Below are 16,960 nucleotides of genomic sequence, written 5' to 3'. Positions count from 1 at the left end.
GCACTAGAAAGTAATATTCATCAGGATGAGCTCATGGATGTCTCATTGCACTTATCCATGGATAAAATCCTTGGTTGGGATGGCCTCACTAATGAAATTTTTGAGACTTATGCCACTCATCTAGCGAAACCTTTGGCTGTGATGTGTCAACAAGTTTCGGAGACGAGAGCTATGCCAACATTGTGGAAGCAAGGAGTTATTAAATTGATCTCAAAATTGCTATCTCCATCAATGTCAAAACATTGAAGACCCATCTCCTTAATGTGCTCAATGTATAAAATTTTCTCTAAAGTGCTAGCTAACTACCTCCATAGGCATCTCCTTGCCATTGGGCACTCCAATTAGTATGGCTTCATCAAGGATAGAAACATTTGCATAATGTGTTGAATGTGTAGATGGGAATTGACTATGCCAAGCACTCTAACCAGGAGGTGGTATTAGTGTAGTTGGATTTAGATAAAGCTTTTGATTATTTGGATTGGTCCTTTCTTGCAGAATTGATGCATACTATGGGTTTTGGGTTGCGTATGTTTGAGGTGATCTATACCATCAATGTTGATGCTTCTTCAAGGGTTATGTCAAATGGTGGTGTTACTGACCCCTTCCCCCTTGCATGCTCGATCTAACAGGGCAATCCATTGAACCCTTTTTTTTAAACTTAGCAACACATCCAATGCTAATCATGCTATCCCATATGGTGATCACTGGGCAGTTTGGAGGTTTATCTCTTTCTTTTGGATAGCATTTTGTTGCATAGTTAATAGCAAATGACACCGTCCTTGAAATGTCAATGAGTGGTGGTTGTGGCAATGTTGTTAGACACTTGGGATATCCTTTGGGTACCGATGTTCAATCAAAATGTTTGATGGAATGGATCTCTCAAAAGATGGAGGAAAATTTTGTCTATTGGAAAACACAGGTGTGGCCCTTTCATGTATGCCTCAAGGTAGTCCCCTTAGGCCATCATGCTACCCATGCTTACCTACTTTTACTTCTTCCTTGGAACACCAGTCTTTGAATGCTCTTACCAAACATATCCATTTTATGTTGTGGAGAAAGGACTCCTTGCATGCAGCTATCTGTTGGATTTCTTGGAGCCATGTCTACACTCTGAAAAGCATGGGTGGTGGAGCAATTTTGGATATACTAATAATGAAATATTTAAACCGAGTGCCTATGCGCATACAAAATAGTAAATCTTTGTGAAGCGCTTCAATAAATAAGTATGCCTAAATAAATATTAGTGCCACACCTTTAATGATAAGGCGCGTGCCCATCAAAAATGATAATTTCTTCTAGGTAATTTGAATACATGCCATTGCCCGGTGCTTCCCAACGCCACCGCTGCCTACTTTACACATCAACTGAAGCATTCACAATTGTTAGAAAATAATAAAATTAAACTGACAAAAGTGAATACCTAGCAGTCTTCAGTTACAAAATAAATAAATAGGTTGGAACTTTGTCCTAACCTTTATTTAATACGAGTGCACTCTAAACTCATAAACATCCATTAATTTAAATATGTATTTTGCAAAATCACCCGTTGTGGAATCACCCACACGCATATTAAATTAATTTGACACCTAAAAAGGACGTGTCCCTGTCAACTTCTTGCACAAGGAATCCACCTTGTGTACAAGCCTTAGCAAATAAATATAGTTTTACGGAACCCATCGTGGAATAAAAACCTCACGGAATCCATCGTGGAATATGGCTCCTGGCATCATACCCCCGAGGTGGGATAGCAATTCTTCTCAATTGCTACTAGCTCAATGTGGAGCGAGCAGTGAGGGGTAAGCACTTAGGTCGCGGGTGTGCATCCATTGGGCTTATTCAACAGGATGATTTTTAAACTTAACCAAATATCTAAAGTATCTATGGCCAATTCTAGTGGTCATAAAGTCAGTATCTAGAATAGTTTCAAGTTCAAGGATTTCAGTTTATTCTTCTAACAAAGGAGGGTTTTCATAGACAAGGTGGACATGTAATTTGCCTCTAAAAGGTCATAGTAAACTGATATGAAAAGTATTATGAATTTTTCAGTATTGGGATAGTTCTAATTTAAATGCATTGTCATTGATTTTGTGGATAATTTTGAAAGGTCCATAAAATTTGGATGCTAATTTAACAACAGGGTGTTTCTCAACACTTTGCAATCTTCTATTTTCAATGTGTAACCAAACATAGTCATCAACTTTGAAACTCATAGCTTTTCTTTTCTTGTTAGCTTGTTTAGTGTATGATTGCTGGGCTTTCGTAATCATGTATTTAACTTCAGCAAAAATAGTAGCATGCATATTGGTAATATCATTAGCAGTTTTAACTTTGTTTGACAATGCTATAATAGGTGTAGGTAATCTATGTCCATAAAGGATTTCAAAAGGTGCTTTATGTGTAGGTGTATGTGGTGTATTATTGTATGTAAATTGAAGTAAATGTAAGTGTGTATCCCATGTTTGTGGTTTTGAAATTGTGTATGTACACAAAAGATCTAAAATTGTACTGTTAGTAGCTTCTGTTTGCCCATTGGTTTCAGGATGAAATGCAGATGGAAAATCAATCTTAGTACCTAAATTAGCAAACAAAGTAGTCTAAAAATTGTTACAGAATCGAGAATCACGATCAGAAATAATAACTTTTAGCAAACCATGGTTAGTGAAAACAGTCTTCAAAAACAATTGTGTAGCTTGAGATGCAGTTAAAGTTTTCTTGCATGGAAGGAAATATACTTGTTTGCTAAATCGATCTATGATAGTCCAAATCATATCATGATTAGCTTGTGTGTTAGGCAAACCAGTTATGAAATCCATTGAACTATGTTCCCATGGTCGTTCAAGAATTGGTAAAGGCATTAATAAACCATATTGCTTACCATGGTGTTGCTTGACTCTTTGAAAAATTAAACATTCAGAAAGAAAGTTAGAAACATCAGATTCCATTTGTGGCCAATAAAAATCTTCAACCAATGTACGTAAAGTAGAAATAATACCTCTATGGCCTTGATATGGGGGACAATGAATTTTGTGCAACACAAATGATCTAAATGGAACATTGACACACATTCCTTTCCCATAAAACATACATCCATCAGAATAAGACAAAGAATCAATTGGAATCTAGTTATTAGCAACTAATTTATTCCAATCAGCTTGAAAATTGGAGTCTTGGTCATAGGTATCCTTCATAGGGAAAGGGAATCAAAAGATATAACGAAAATATTATACATACTTGGTCTTGTACTTAATGCATCAGCAACAATATTCTCTCGTCCGGATTGATATTGGATAAGTGGATGAAAACTTTGAATAAAAGCAGCCCATTTAATATGATGGTCAAAGATTTGTGGTTGACTAAGAAGATTCTTAATACTTTGTTGGTCAATTTTGATCATGAATTCAGATCCCATGAGATATAGTGTTTCCATTGACATAAAGCTTGAACTACAGCTGACAATTCGTTATCATAGGTAGAATACTTAAGCTTCAGAGGATTTATGTTTGCAACTAGAATAGGCTATTGGATGTGAATCTTGCATAAGGACAGCTCCTATTCCTAATCCGCTGGCATCAGTGACTACTAGAAAGAATGGTCGATTAAAATTAGGTAATTGCAAAACAAGTGCATGTGTTAAAGCATGCTTCAATAAATTAAAAGACTTTTGTTGATTTTCAAACCAATGATATACAACACATTTCTTTAATAATTTCGTTAATGGCAATGCAAACAGTGAAAAAATTCTCACAAATTTTCTGTAAAAGCTAGCAAGACCTAAGAAAGAACGTAACTCATGCATATTTTTAGGGATTGGCCAATTCAAAATTGCTTCTATCTTTTTAGGATCAACTTGAATACCATCAAAAGAAAAAATATGTCCTAAGTATTCAATTTGGGTTTGAAAAAATTCACTCTTTTCAAGGTTAGCATATAATTGATTCTCTTTCAATAATTTGAAAACCAAAGATAGATGTTTATAATGCTCATTCTCATTGTTACTGAAAACCAATATATCATCAAAGAAAAAAATTATACAATGCTAATACTTTAAAAATATACGATTCATCATATGACTGAATGTAGCTGGTGCATTAGTCAAACCAAAAGGCATAACAAGGAATTCACAATGACCAAACCGAGTTTTAAATGTAGTTTTGAAAATGTCAGGTGTATCCAATCGTACTTGATGATATCTAGATTTGAGATCTATTTTGCTAGAAATAGTGGCTCCTTGTAGTGTATCCATGAGGTCGTCTACCTTAGGGATCGGATATCTATTCTTAACAGTGATCTTGTTTAGGGCATGATAATCAATGCACATCCTATAGGTATTATTTTTCTTCATAACTAATAGGATAGGTGCACCAAAAGAAGAACTATTGGGCCTAATGAGTCCTCTGTTGGGGGTAAAGGCGCCTTTGCCTAGCCGCCCGTGTATTACTACACTGACAGTCACACCGCCACTGCACACTGCAGGTGGCGAGCGCCCGTCACCGTCACTTTATTCTTTATTCTTTTAGTGATAGTTTGTATAAAGGAAGGCCCGGTCACACATTGTGATTGTTGGAGTTCCCATTTCTAGTCTCTCCCTTTCTTGCTCTTGCTCTCCCGCCATAGCTCTCGAGCCCAACCTTCGATCCGTCACTCCCTTCCGACTCTTGAGCTTGGTTCGTGGCATTCTTAGCATCCCATTGACTCTCTACTTGCATTGGGTCTCCTTCTCGGCAGCCATATCTGACTCCTTCGAGCTCCCATCACTTCCCGGCTTTCGAGCACCTTCCCGGCATTGTTGGGCACCTTTAGGGCATTACATCAGAGGTATTTGATCATTTTCTTCAGGGTTTACTTTAGTTCTAGGGTCTCATAGGCTGTAAACAAGATTGGGGCAGCCACCATTGAAGCTCTCTTGCTTCATATCTCACTTGCCTTTGAACAAGACTTGCTGTTTGAGGCCTTTCTTGGCTTTAACCGAACCCCTCTGAAGCTTGGCCACCAATTTTTGTAGCCCTAGGACTAGCATTTATAGTTGGTAGAATCACGCAGTCCTCCCATATGTGTCTTCAGTATTGACAGTCACAACAACAGCTCTCCCCCTCCATTGGCACTTGGAAAGGCTCCATTTCGGGCATATGAACATGCTTTGATGCTTGGTTTTGATTGGCTGATGTGTTGGCATAGCATTTTGACTAATTTAACACTATTTTGGGACTATCATAACAGTTCACAAGCACTTTGTGACAGTGTTACACTGACATTTGATGCGACAGCTTGTTTGGCATTGTCATTTGATGCCCAGTTGGTCTCATTTGATGCTCAGATGTTAGGGGAATGTATGCCTATTGTTTGGCAACCATTTGGAGCTGATTTTGGTGCTGAAATTCTCAGTTTTGAATAGTAAATCACTGCTATACACAGTTGGGCTGAAGTCATTTTACTCATGTATACTTATGCCTATGCTTTTCGGGCTATGTTTCCGGGCTATGTTTCGGGCATATATGGTGATGTATTGACACTTGGGGCTCAACATAGAGCTTGGTTTTGATTCGGAATCGTTGGTTGAGCTTGAGCTCACTTTGCAAAGTATTTGGATGCTCCGTCTTGGATATACTTATGGCATGTATGTTGCTTATGTCTGACCCTGTCTTGACATGCTTAGCCCATTACTACATGCTAGTTACATTGTTTGGAGCTTATTGCTACTGGAGCTCGATCTTGGCTTGACCTTGGATTCTTGGAGCTTACTTGAGCTATTTATTGGCTTGCCAGAGTTGTATCTTGGGATGTACTTGATGTCTTACATGCTTATGGATGCTACATATGGATGCTCTACCGCCTACATGTTCGGGATGTACTATTGATGTATTGTCTTGGACTTATGTCATTGGCACTGTGTCTTGCCTTGGCTTGAGCTCTTGAGCTCGTACATACGGCTTTTGTGCCAGTGGGAGAATTCTTGAATGCTTATCGGACATTGATCAGGTGGTACTTTTATGCATTGAGCCGTTACATGCTATTGAGCAGTTACAGACACTTGAGACTTTGGGACTTCTTACCTTTTGGGATGATACATCATATGCCTTGGTTCACTATATGATTATGAGCTAAGTCTCAGTTTTGGATTCGTATCTTTGTGAACTGACACCTACTTGTGTCAAGTTTTTGTAGTGGCAGGAACACTTTGCCCCGTTGCCTGGGGGTGTGCCTACTCTCACTGGTAGATGTTTGTATGACATACTTGGGTGTTGAATTCATGCTTATTGACCGTCATATGCTTATGCTATGCCCGCATGATGCCGACTTTGGTCTTGGAAGTATCTGATTGCCTTGGGATCCGATTTTGGCACTGTTAGCTCTCTTTTACTGAAATTTGAAATTTATTACAGCAAGCATATATGTATAGACTGACATGGATTTTTCATGCTGAAATACTCTAAAATGATGTATTTTCACTAGTACTTGGTGGGCAAGAGCTTTGGTTCCACTTTCTTCGCCATTTTTCCTCGATTTTGGTGATTTTTTGTCATTTTTTACAGTAAATAGCAAGCAGTTTTGAACTATCTACAGTCTTCTAGCCTGCATTATGGCGAGTTCATCCACTGATCATGCTATTTTCAACATCACTAAGATTGATGGTACGAATTACTCTTATTGGAAGAGCTAGATTTGGCAGGTGTTGGTGCAGAAATCGTAGATCAAACCTTTGAGGTTAAGCAGGCATCCGCCTGCAACTATGCCAGATGACGAATGGCTTGAGCTTGATGAGTTATGCAAGTCCACTATTGTATTGTCTCTCATAGAACAGGTTCACTATAATGTCTTTGAGGAAGAACAAAGTGCATGGCAGTTGTGGGAAAAGATAAAAAATCTCTATGAAAAGAAAAGTCCAGCGAGTCAGATGTATTGGCTGAAGCAGCTTATGGATCTGCGCATGAAGGAGAATGTGACTGTCTGCTCACTTGAGCTAGTTCCATGCTATACTCAAGAACTTGATTTCGCAGGACATCACTTTTGCAGAGGATGTCACTCCTCTTTTCTTGCTTGGTACTCTTAATGAGTCATAGGATGTATTCCACACTACATTATGTGCCTCTACTACTACCTTGAAATTATCTGATGTTGAGAGTGCTCTTCTGCAGGAAGAGGTTAACCATAAGAATTTGGATGCCTCTCATGTGTCTCATGCTATGACAATTAGAGGTAGGAATGATGGATATGGAAAGCATGGCAGTGGTAGTGGCCGTGGACGGGATTCTTAGAAATCTCGGTCCAAGTCTCGTGAGAAGTCATGTAGGAAATCCTATGGCAGGAATGCAAATGTTACTTGTCACCATTGTGGGAAAAAGGGCCATATTAGGCCACAATGCCATGAATTGCGCAATGAAAGGCGGAAAGATAAGGGGAAAGACAAAGTGCAGGATAAGTCTTCTGATCGCAGCATAGTACCTGCAAAGTCCAGTGTTAAAATTGAAGAGATCAATGTTATGCAGCCTGAGAATATTGATGATGATGATTATATTCTAGCAGCTTCTTCCAGTGCTTCGTAGATGATAGAGATACACTCTATGTATGCACAGTGTTGGCTCTTGGACTCAGGTGCATCCTTTCATGTGACACCTTACCAAGAGTGGTTTCATTTATACCGTATTATTTCGGGTTTTGTGCGCTTGGGTGATGACAGCTCTCTTGATATTGTAGGCATTGGTGATGTTAGGCTGCAGTTTCCTTCTGGCAATAGTTTTGTTATGCAGGATGTACGTCATGTACCTGCTTTGACATGTAGTCTCATGTCAGCTGGACAGCTTAATGACGCAAGATATCATGTATGTTTTGGAGACTCTGCATGGAAGATCACTTGTGGCAGGCTTGTGATTGCGAGAGGTGCCAAGGTTGGCAGTCTCTATCCCTTGATTGTATCACCTTCTTCCCTTGATTATGTTTTTCCTGTGGGTTCTATCCCACATGTATCTCTTTGGCATACCCGTTTGGGCCATATATCTTTGAAGGGAATGAAAATGCTTTCTGGTTAGTACTTACCACCCCTTGATTATGCATGTTTTGATTCATGTGAGCGTTGTCTTTATGGCAGGCAGACTAGGTCTACGCATAAGAAGTCTGGTAGGCCACGCATGAGTGAGGCCTTGGCATTGGTACATTCGGATGTCTGTGAGCCCATGCCTTGTCAGTCTATGGGTGGTGCAAAGTATTTTGTTACGTTCATAGATGATTTTTCACGAAAATTTTGGGCTTATCCCATTAAGCTGAAATCCGATGTCTTGGCTATGTTTCAGAGATGGCTTGCATTGGTTGAGAACCAGTCTGGGTATAGGCTAAAATGCCTAAGGACAGATAATGGGGGTGAGTATGTCTCACGTGCTTTTGAGCAGTTATGTGATGAGAGGGCTATTAAGCATCAGTTGCCCCCTACACCCCCCCCAGAATGATTTGGTTGAGCGGATGAATAGAACCATCCAGGAGCATATACGCAGTATGCTTAGCCATGCAGGCCTACCACAGAGCTTTTGGGTTGAGGCAGTTAGTACCGTTGTGCATGTTATAAACAGATCACCCTCTAGTGGTTTGGATCTCCAGGTTATAGAGGAGGTATGGATTGGAAAACCTCCCTCTTATGCGCATCTCCGTGTCTTTGGATGTGAGGCATTTTTCCATGTGCCCAGGGACAAGAGAAGTAAACTGGATCCCAAGAGTGTCAAATGCATTTTCCTTGGTTATGGGGATGCAGGCGAGATGGGTTACTGTCTCTAGGATCCACAAGCGCGAAAAGTCATCCGCAGTCATGATGTAGTCTTCCATGAAGACAAAATGCATAGGTAGCCTGAGAGAGTTGTTGAGATCCGCAGGGTCATATTTCAGGAGGAGCCGAGAGCTCCCACACAGCCAATTGGACAGCCTACAGCTGTAGCAGATGCTCATGGTTAGGGTGTTGGACAAGCAACCTGTCGTGAGACGGTCTACTAGAGACGGTACGTCCACCTGATAGATTTCAGCCCTCGATGCATTATGTCTTGGTTATAGATGCAGGAGAGCCTTTCACCTATGATGAGGCTATGCATAGGGGTTATAATCACTCCTGGGAGAGGGCTATGCAGTCTGAGATAGACTCCCTGCATAAGAATGACACTTGGGATTTAGTTTCCTTGCCTACAGGCAAGAAGGCTTTGCCATGCAAGTGGGTGTACAAGCTAAAAAGTATCCCTAGACACCCCAAGCCGGCATACAAGGCTAGATTGGTAGCAAAGGGTTTTAAGTAGGAGCATGGTGTGGACTTTGACGAGGTCTTTTGTCCTGTGGTTAAGATGACCACCCTGCGCTTAGTCTTGGATTTGGTTGCTCAGCTTGACTTGGATTTATACCAGGTGGATGTCAAGACGACTTTCTTACATGGGGACTTGCATGATGAGATTTATATGGAGCAGCCTAAGGGCTTTGCAGAACCTGGCAGGCAGCACCTAGTGTGCAAATTGAAGAATAGTCTTTATGGCTTGAAACAGGCACCTAGGGAGTGGTATCATAAGTTTGATGCCTTTATGCAGTCACAGGGCTACAGGCGGAGTGCTATGGATCCATGTCTTTACACGAAGAAAGCCCGTGATGGTTCTTTATTGATTTTGGTACTCTATGTGGATGATATGCTGATAGCAGGGAAAGCTCATGATGAGCTAGATGCTCTTAAGGCTCAGCTCAAGAAGAGCTTTGAGATGAAAGATCTGGGACAGGCCACTCACATACTTGATATGCGCATTAGACGCAACAAGCATCAGGGACTCTTCTACTTGTCACAGAGGGAGTACATTCATAAAGTCCTTGAGCGCTTCCGCATGTAGGACATAAAGCCTATTGGCTATCCATTGCCTTCTTATGTGAAGGTATCACAGGCTGATTGTCTGCAGACAGATGAGCAGAGGGCCGAGATGGCCAAGATTCCCTATACATCCGTAGTGGGCAGTCTAATGTATGCCATGATAGCCACTCGTCCAGATATTACCTTTGCAGTTGGTGTTGTGGTACGCTATATGGCTACACTTGGCAAGAAGCATTGGGATGCCGTGAAGGGTATCATGAGGTACTTGAAGGGCACTGCATATATGTGCATATGCTATGGTAGCCACGATACGTAGCCTGTGTGTGACTTAGCAGGGGAATATTATCAAAAGTGTGCGTTCCATGTAATGTGGTTTGTTTTCCATTAGAATGAATTTTCATGGAATGTGTGGAATAATCTATGTCGGGATTATATTTGTGACGCCAAGGCATTCCTAAAATAATGTCACTAGCTTGCAAAGGCACAACCAAGAGATTTTTGCGCTCAACATAATCACTAATTTTAATTTCTAAATCATGAACTTCTTGTGTACCATTGTATCTAGTGCCTAAGAATGCATCTTTTATACAATAATGAGTTGGAACAGTATGTAAATTCAATTCTTTGACCAACTTTGCAAAAATAAAATCATGTGTGCTCCCATCATCATGTAAACCAATCTTTTCGTGACCATGCACAAGACATTGCATTGTTAATAATGAATGAGGATTTGGTATACCTGGTAAAGTATCTGAAGCATTACTGATATCATCATCATCTTCCGTGAAATCTGGCATTTCTTCATGGTCTTTGTCTTCAGTCGCTCCCAAGTAATTGATGTGAATAGTTGGCTTCTTGGATTGACAGTTTACCATTAGGTGTCCAAGTTGATGGCACTCGTAGCAAACTACAGACTTTGCTTTGGAAACATTATTGGTAATGGCTTGAAATTTAGGTATGTTGGGATTTGACTGGAGAGAAGGCTTAGGATTTGAATTTGTGTTTGATGGTAAAGGAGGAGGTCGAGTCCAGGATTTACAGAAATAAGAAGGAACAAAGTTATTTTGATTGAATCTTCAAAAGTTAGAATTGAATTGCTTTGCACTGAAGTTACTGTGAATTTCGTCTTCAGCATCATGGGCCAAAGAAATCGCATCCTCCAAAGTCTTTGTTCACTTCCGCATAGAAGTGACTAAGCAAACTGGACATATACTTGCGCTTATGGATCGCCTCAGGAACATCTTCAAGCATTCAAAGTTGCAGTAAGGCACTCCAGAAACGCTCAGTGTATTGTGGAATGGATTCATGATCTCTTTGTTGCAAAAGATTCCACTGTTTGATTGCTTTTTCATGGAATTGAGGTGGAAGAAAATTTTGTAAAAATTTCTTTTGAAAGACCTCCCAAGTAGTAGGACAATCAATACTTTTGCAGACAACAATCCACCATAACGATGCTCTGTCTACTAGATGGTTAGTGACACATTTGAGTTTATCTTTCTCAACATACTGCTCTTCATGGAAATAATCATCGAATTGACTGATAAACATGAGAATAATTTTTTTGTCACGTTGCCCATTAAAAGTATGAAATTTGAAATTTCTTTTACTTATCTTGGCTTCTTTCCTAAGAGATTGTGCTTCGAGTGTCGCATCAATCGTATGTCGTATAACATCTTTGGGTTGCGCTCCATCTTGATCAATAGTGGATCGTTGAAGGGTAGCCAGTTGAGCTTGCAAATTTTGACGTGCTCTTCATTTCTCTTGAAGTTGCATCATAATTAGGTCCAATTTTTGCTCTATAGTTGGTTCGGGTAAATCACCTCTTCAACCATAAAATCACCTTTTCAGCCCATAAAATCTTCCATAGTTTGATTGGACATCCTGCAAAATATCAAACAACCTCACACACTCGAAATCTCGTTAGAGGGATGAGCGTAGCTCAAGTTTGGGTTTACAAGGCTTGTTTTTTAAAAAAAATATGGCTTTTTGCGATCTTACTTTGTTTGCGGGTATGGTAATTGATGATGGTCTTCTTCCAAGCGTATACATCTTCCATATAGTCTGCGTATGACAATTTGCTTGCTGGAAATCAACTCTGTCACAAAGAGGGGCTTGTTGAAAGTTGGAAACGAGTTCGGGATTGGTTGTGTGTGAAGTTCCACTATGGAAAAGATAGTAGATTGAGTTTTGAGCCTTAGTAAGGCTTAAAGACTTTAAGCTTTAGATTTAAAAGCTTAAGTTAATTGTTTGCTGATCGATAGGATGGCGATAGCTTTTCGACGGCGATGAATGCAGCGAGGGCATGTTGCGTTACCAGATCGAAGAGTTTTCAAGCTTAAGCTTTATAAGCTTAAGCATTAAGCTTAGTAATTAACATAAATTGAAGCAATCTTTCTCTGATAAGAAACGAATTGACAAAGAGGCTTTAGAAGTTGTCCTCCGCCACCAGAGAGTGGTCCTTCATGATCTGACAACACAGTAGGGGGTTCTTCACTGCCAGGAACACGCTAGTATTGACAATTCATCGCGAGACTGCATATAGAGATTGTTCATTCTAGGAGCTTCGCCTTTGCACAGGATGGTAAGCGTTTGGAAGTCCTTGATCTCAGCTTTGCTTTGATACCACTAATGCATAAATCGAATGATGTATGTGCACGTAGTGAACGTCAAAAGGTCCCCAAGCACAAAGAAATCTATTAAAACTCATAAAGTAAGAAGAAGGTTTTGCATGACATGAAGCAAAAAGACAAATTGGGTACAATCTCCCCCCATGCCTTGTGTGAGCAGTCCACAAAGGCATGTATTTATAAATTTATTAATCTCCAAGCTAAAAAATAACCCAATTTTACAATTAGCATAATTTGGCTTTTGTGTTTGCTTTTGCCCAATAAAGAATAAAGCGGTTGGGCATCCCAAAAGTCAGCTGTGCCACCCAAATACAATGTCCAATAATAAAATATTTAAACTGAGCACCTATGCATATACAAAATAATAAATGTTCTTTAAGCGCTTCAATAAATAAGCGTGCCTAAATAAATATTAGTGCCACGTCTTTAATGATAAGGCGCACACCCATAAAAAATGATAATTTCTTCTAGCTAATTTGAATACGCGTCGCCATCGCCCAGTGCTTCCCAACGCCACCACTACCTGCTCTACACATCAACTGAAGCATTCACAATTATTAGAAAATAATAAAATTAAACTGACAAAAGTGAATACCTAACAGTCTTTAGCTATAAAATAAATAAATAGGTTGGAACTCTGTCCTAACCTTAATTTAATACGAGTGCACTCTAAACTCATAAACGTCCATTAATTTAAATATGTATATTGCGGAATCACCCATTGTGGAATAACCCACGTGCATATTAAATTAATCTGACGCTCAAAAAGGACAGGCGTCCCCATCAACTTCTTGCACAAGGTCGGCCAAAAATCCCACCTCGGTGCAACTACATATTAAGGTCTTCTTCAAATTTTGGGGCTATTGGCATAATTGGATCACTTGGAATGCTTTCATCTCTAATTATGTTGTGGGTGCCTAGGGACACATAGCCAAGCCAAGGGTCTTTTGCACTAGCATCTACATCTTGTGCAGCATACTCTCTTCTCCCTAGGGAGGATTTAGTTCCTTGGCATATGATAATATTTTTTTCTTCTTTGACATGAATTTTGTACCTTTACTTATTTGATTTGCTGTAAAGCAAGTTTGTGCACAGTGGCCTAGAGCTATCATCATCTTGTAATCATGTAATATTGTACTTTTTTCATAATTAATATAATTACATATATAAAAAAAAATAGTGGGATAGCAAAAGACATGTTGTAAACTAGCCATGGCCCATGAAGACTTTGTGGGATTTTAGGTCTGGCTACTGGATATCTTTAGAGCAGATGGCTGTAATAGCCACAACACAGACACAAATGGTCACTATTGCCATATGTAGAGGTGAAAGGTAGAGGGAATGTTATCAAGGCTTTGTGGCTTCCAAATAGCATGCAATTAGGCTCACAAATGTTTGATGACAAAATTTCAAACATAGATGCTATAGAGGAGGAATCAAATAGGGATGGATCATATACTTAGGGCTAGATGACCCTTGACAGTGGATTCCTCAAATTGAGGGCAAGATGATGGGCCTAGATAGATGAATCAAATTGGGGGTAAGGTGATAGGCCTAGGCCCAATTTTTATGTACTTGGATTGTCCACTAGGAGTAGGAATCTTGATGAAGGACTGGTATTGACTAATACTATAATAAGATATTGTCACAAACCACATGGTGGGGGGACTTGTTTGAGCTGTTGCACTAAACACATACCATATACACAAGAGGAAGCTCACTCAAGAACACAAGAAGAGAGATGGATGCCAAAATATTTTCTTGCTTATTTCTTCTTCTTTCTCACACAATACAATGTACACAAAGTATAGATAAGATTACATCATAAGGAAAAGTGGCATACTAAGTAAAATAATGTATAATTGACTATATAATCGACTGGTACTATAACTATGCCGGTTGTAGGTAGGTGCAATGAACTAAATATAATAAGTGTGATAAGTGAGTGGCCATGTGAGGATCATAATGACCACTAAGGTGCTAAGTATAGACGTGCAGACCCATCAATGTTTGGAGCCCCAAGAGGAACACCAAGGAAAAGGGGATTCTACTGCAAGAAAATCTATCTTGTAACATCAACAAGCTTTTATTTCATTCTTTAGATTACCAAAACAAAGAAAACAACAATTCTTCACGCAGCATCATAGTAAAAATCTCCCACGGATTTGATAAATTCAACCATAATCTTCAACATCTTCATAGAATCCATCAATAAAACAATGACAGTAAAGGAATACACCATTTTTGAATGGAAATCAATCACATAGTATTCATCTTCAATGTCTTCATAGTTCTCTTTCTCAATCTCTCATATACAGATACACTGCTTTAATAGAATTGGCTATCTCTGACTCTCTCTCTCTCTCTCTCTCAATAGTACATCGTCTCCTCACTAAAATACTTAATAATGACTCTCAATAATCCTTCTTAGGTCATGGATGCAACTCCCAAGAGGTATGTTTGATGTGAAGAGGCACCAGAGCCACTATAGTGTCTCTTCATAGCTCACTACTGTCACTGTCACTTCAGCCTTCTCTTCAGTCTTCAGCAGCAGCTGCTTCTTCCATTTGTTTTAGCTCTTACAGAAGCAAAGATACTTACAGAAGATTCACAGAACAGTACAGAACAGGAACAGAGCAGATATAGAATAGATACAGAGCAAAGACAGAGGCTCTACAGAAGGTTTACAGAGGGTTACAGAAGGTCCTCAGAGAATGTCAAATCCTCATAACTCATACTAAAACCATTCTAAACTATCAAAAACTATTCAATAAGCTCTCAAAATATTTCAACCTTCATCAATCATCAATCCATGCTTCATATAGAAGAAAATTAGAACAAAATAGAAGCTATACAAAAGGTATATATAACCAATTAGAACCTCAACAAAACCTATCAGAACATCATAGAGCTTCATATTTCCACTAAAAATCATCATGAGCTTCCAAAACATAATCAATATCATCCAAAATACTCTCAAAGACTTCCATTAACAACTATACATCACTCTAAATCCATCAAAAATCAATCATTCAGACCTCAAAAACAACAAAAAACAGTCAAAAATTCAGTCTTTTTCCACTCTCAACATATCCCCACACTTAGAAAGGAAGCGTCCTCGCGACCTAAGGAAAAGAATAATATAAGTTCACTAAAGAGCTCAATTTTGATCTTCTTCAGTATCTTCAACAATCTCTCCAAACCACGATCCTAACTTATCACCTGTATTTCTAGAAAAGAATACTACTAAAGGAAAACTTCATTATTCATTAACACATCTGATAAACAATTGAAAGTCACAAAAAATTTGTAAAGGATATAAGATGTTCTTCAACTTTCCATCATAGGCGTGCCATCCACCATCACCATCAATAGTTGAAAAGATCTCTCGAAGAAATTATTCAACTAGCACGAACTCATCACATACAAATTATTACAACACGCACACAACCATCTGAATGACACCTCCAAAAAGAGATATATATAATTAAGAATCATCCAAAATACATTGCAAAGGCATCAATGAAGGTGATCCCTTTTGAAGGCTTGGTGATCACGAAAATGATCCATGGAGAAGGACTCATCCACAAATGTCTTGGGAGGATTTTGAAAGAACTGAAGGCAGCACATTCTTTCTAGCAAAACAAGGTATCTGCTAGGTAGACATAAGGCATGAAAATACAGGACATCCAACTGTTGGGAATCAATGTTCACATTGACATTCATACAAAGCTTTGGAATGGCCTTTTGATTGTTATGGGAATGCCTATGCATATATGCTAAGTACCAAGCAAAATGGGATGTCAATCTCATTGAAGGATCTAGAGATTGTGAATATATTGGTGAGAAAAATGGAGGTAATTCTAGTATGCTTGATTAGCAGTGGTCCAGTCCCCTGGAATTAATGGCAAGTTAATATGTGGTCCCGTGAGAGAATTAGTCGAGCTTCATCCTCTTTTTCTCGGAATCTGCTGATCAAATCCTTTGTACCCACTAACCAACTGAGGGGGTTGAGAAATAGAAGTGGCACGAGATGGAAGTGAAATAAGTAAAAGAGGATGAAGAGATGGGTAGGCAAAATCATAAAAGGAGGAATAAGTTAAAGAAGGAGTGGCTGAAATTTTAAGTGAATCAATTAGGAAATGTGTCAATTGATAAGCATGAAAAGTAGAATGTATATGAATAGATGGAGAAGGGCATGGCGGAGAAGGGGAAAAGATTCGATCTTCGATGAAAGAACAATAGGTAAATATAGGAATTTGAGGAAAACCCCGAGGTTGGAAAAGGAGAAGTAAGATAGCTGCTGAGTTGGATTGATAAAGGGAAAGATAAGTATCATAGCGATGGGCCATTTGGTGATAGTACAATAGGCTAGAAATAGAGGGATCTAAAACAGATTGTCTCTGGTAGGCATCAAAGAAGGATGAATCAAATGGATGGTTCTTGGAAAGATAAGCTAGGAGATCCACCCTCAGTTGATTAGTGCTTTGCACATAAGTAGAAGCTGTATTCTGAC

This window comes from Lygodium microphyllum, chromosome 4 (assembly GCF_053477565.2).
Source record: "Lygodium microphyllum isolate KBCC chromosome 4, Lygodium_microphyllum_v1.1.10, whole genome shotgun sequence".
In the NCBI taxonomy this organism is placed as follows: Eukaryota; Viridiplantae; Streptophyta; class Polypodiopsida; order Schizaeales; family Lygodiaceae; genus Lygodium; species Lygodium microphyllum.
This window is presented reverse-complemented; position numbering follows the sequence as displayed.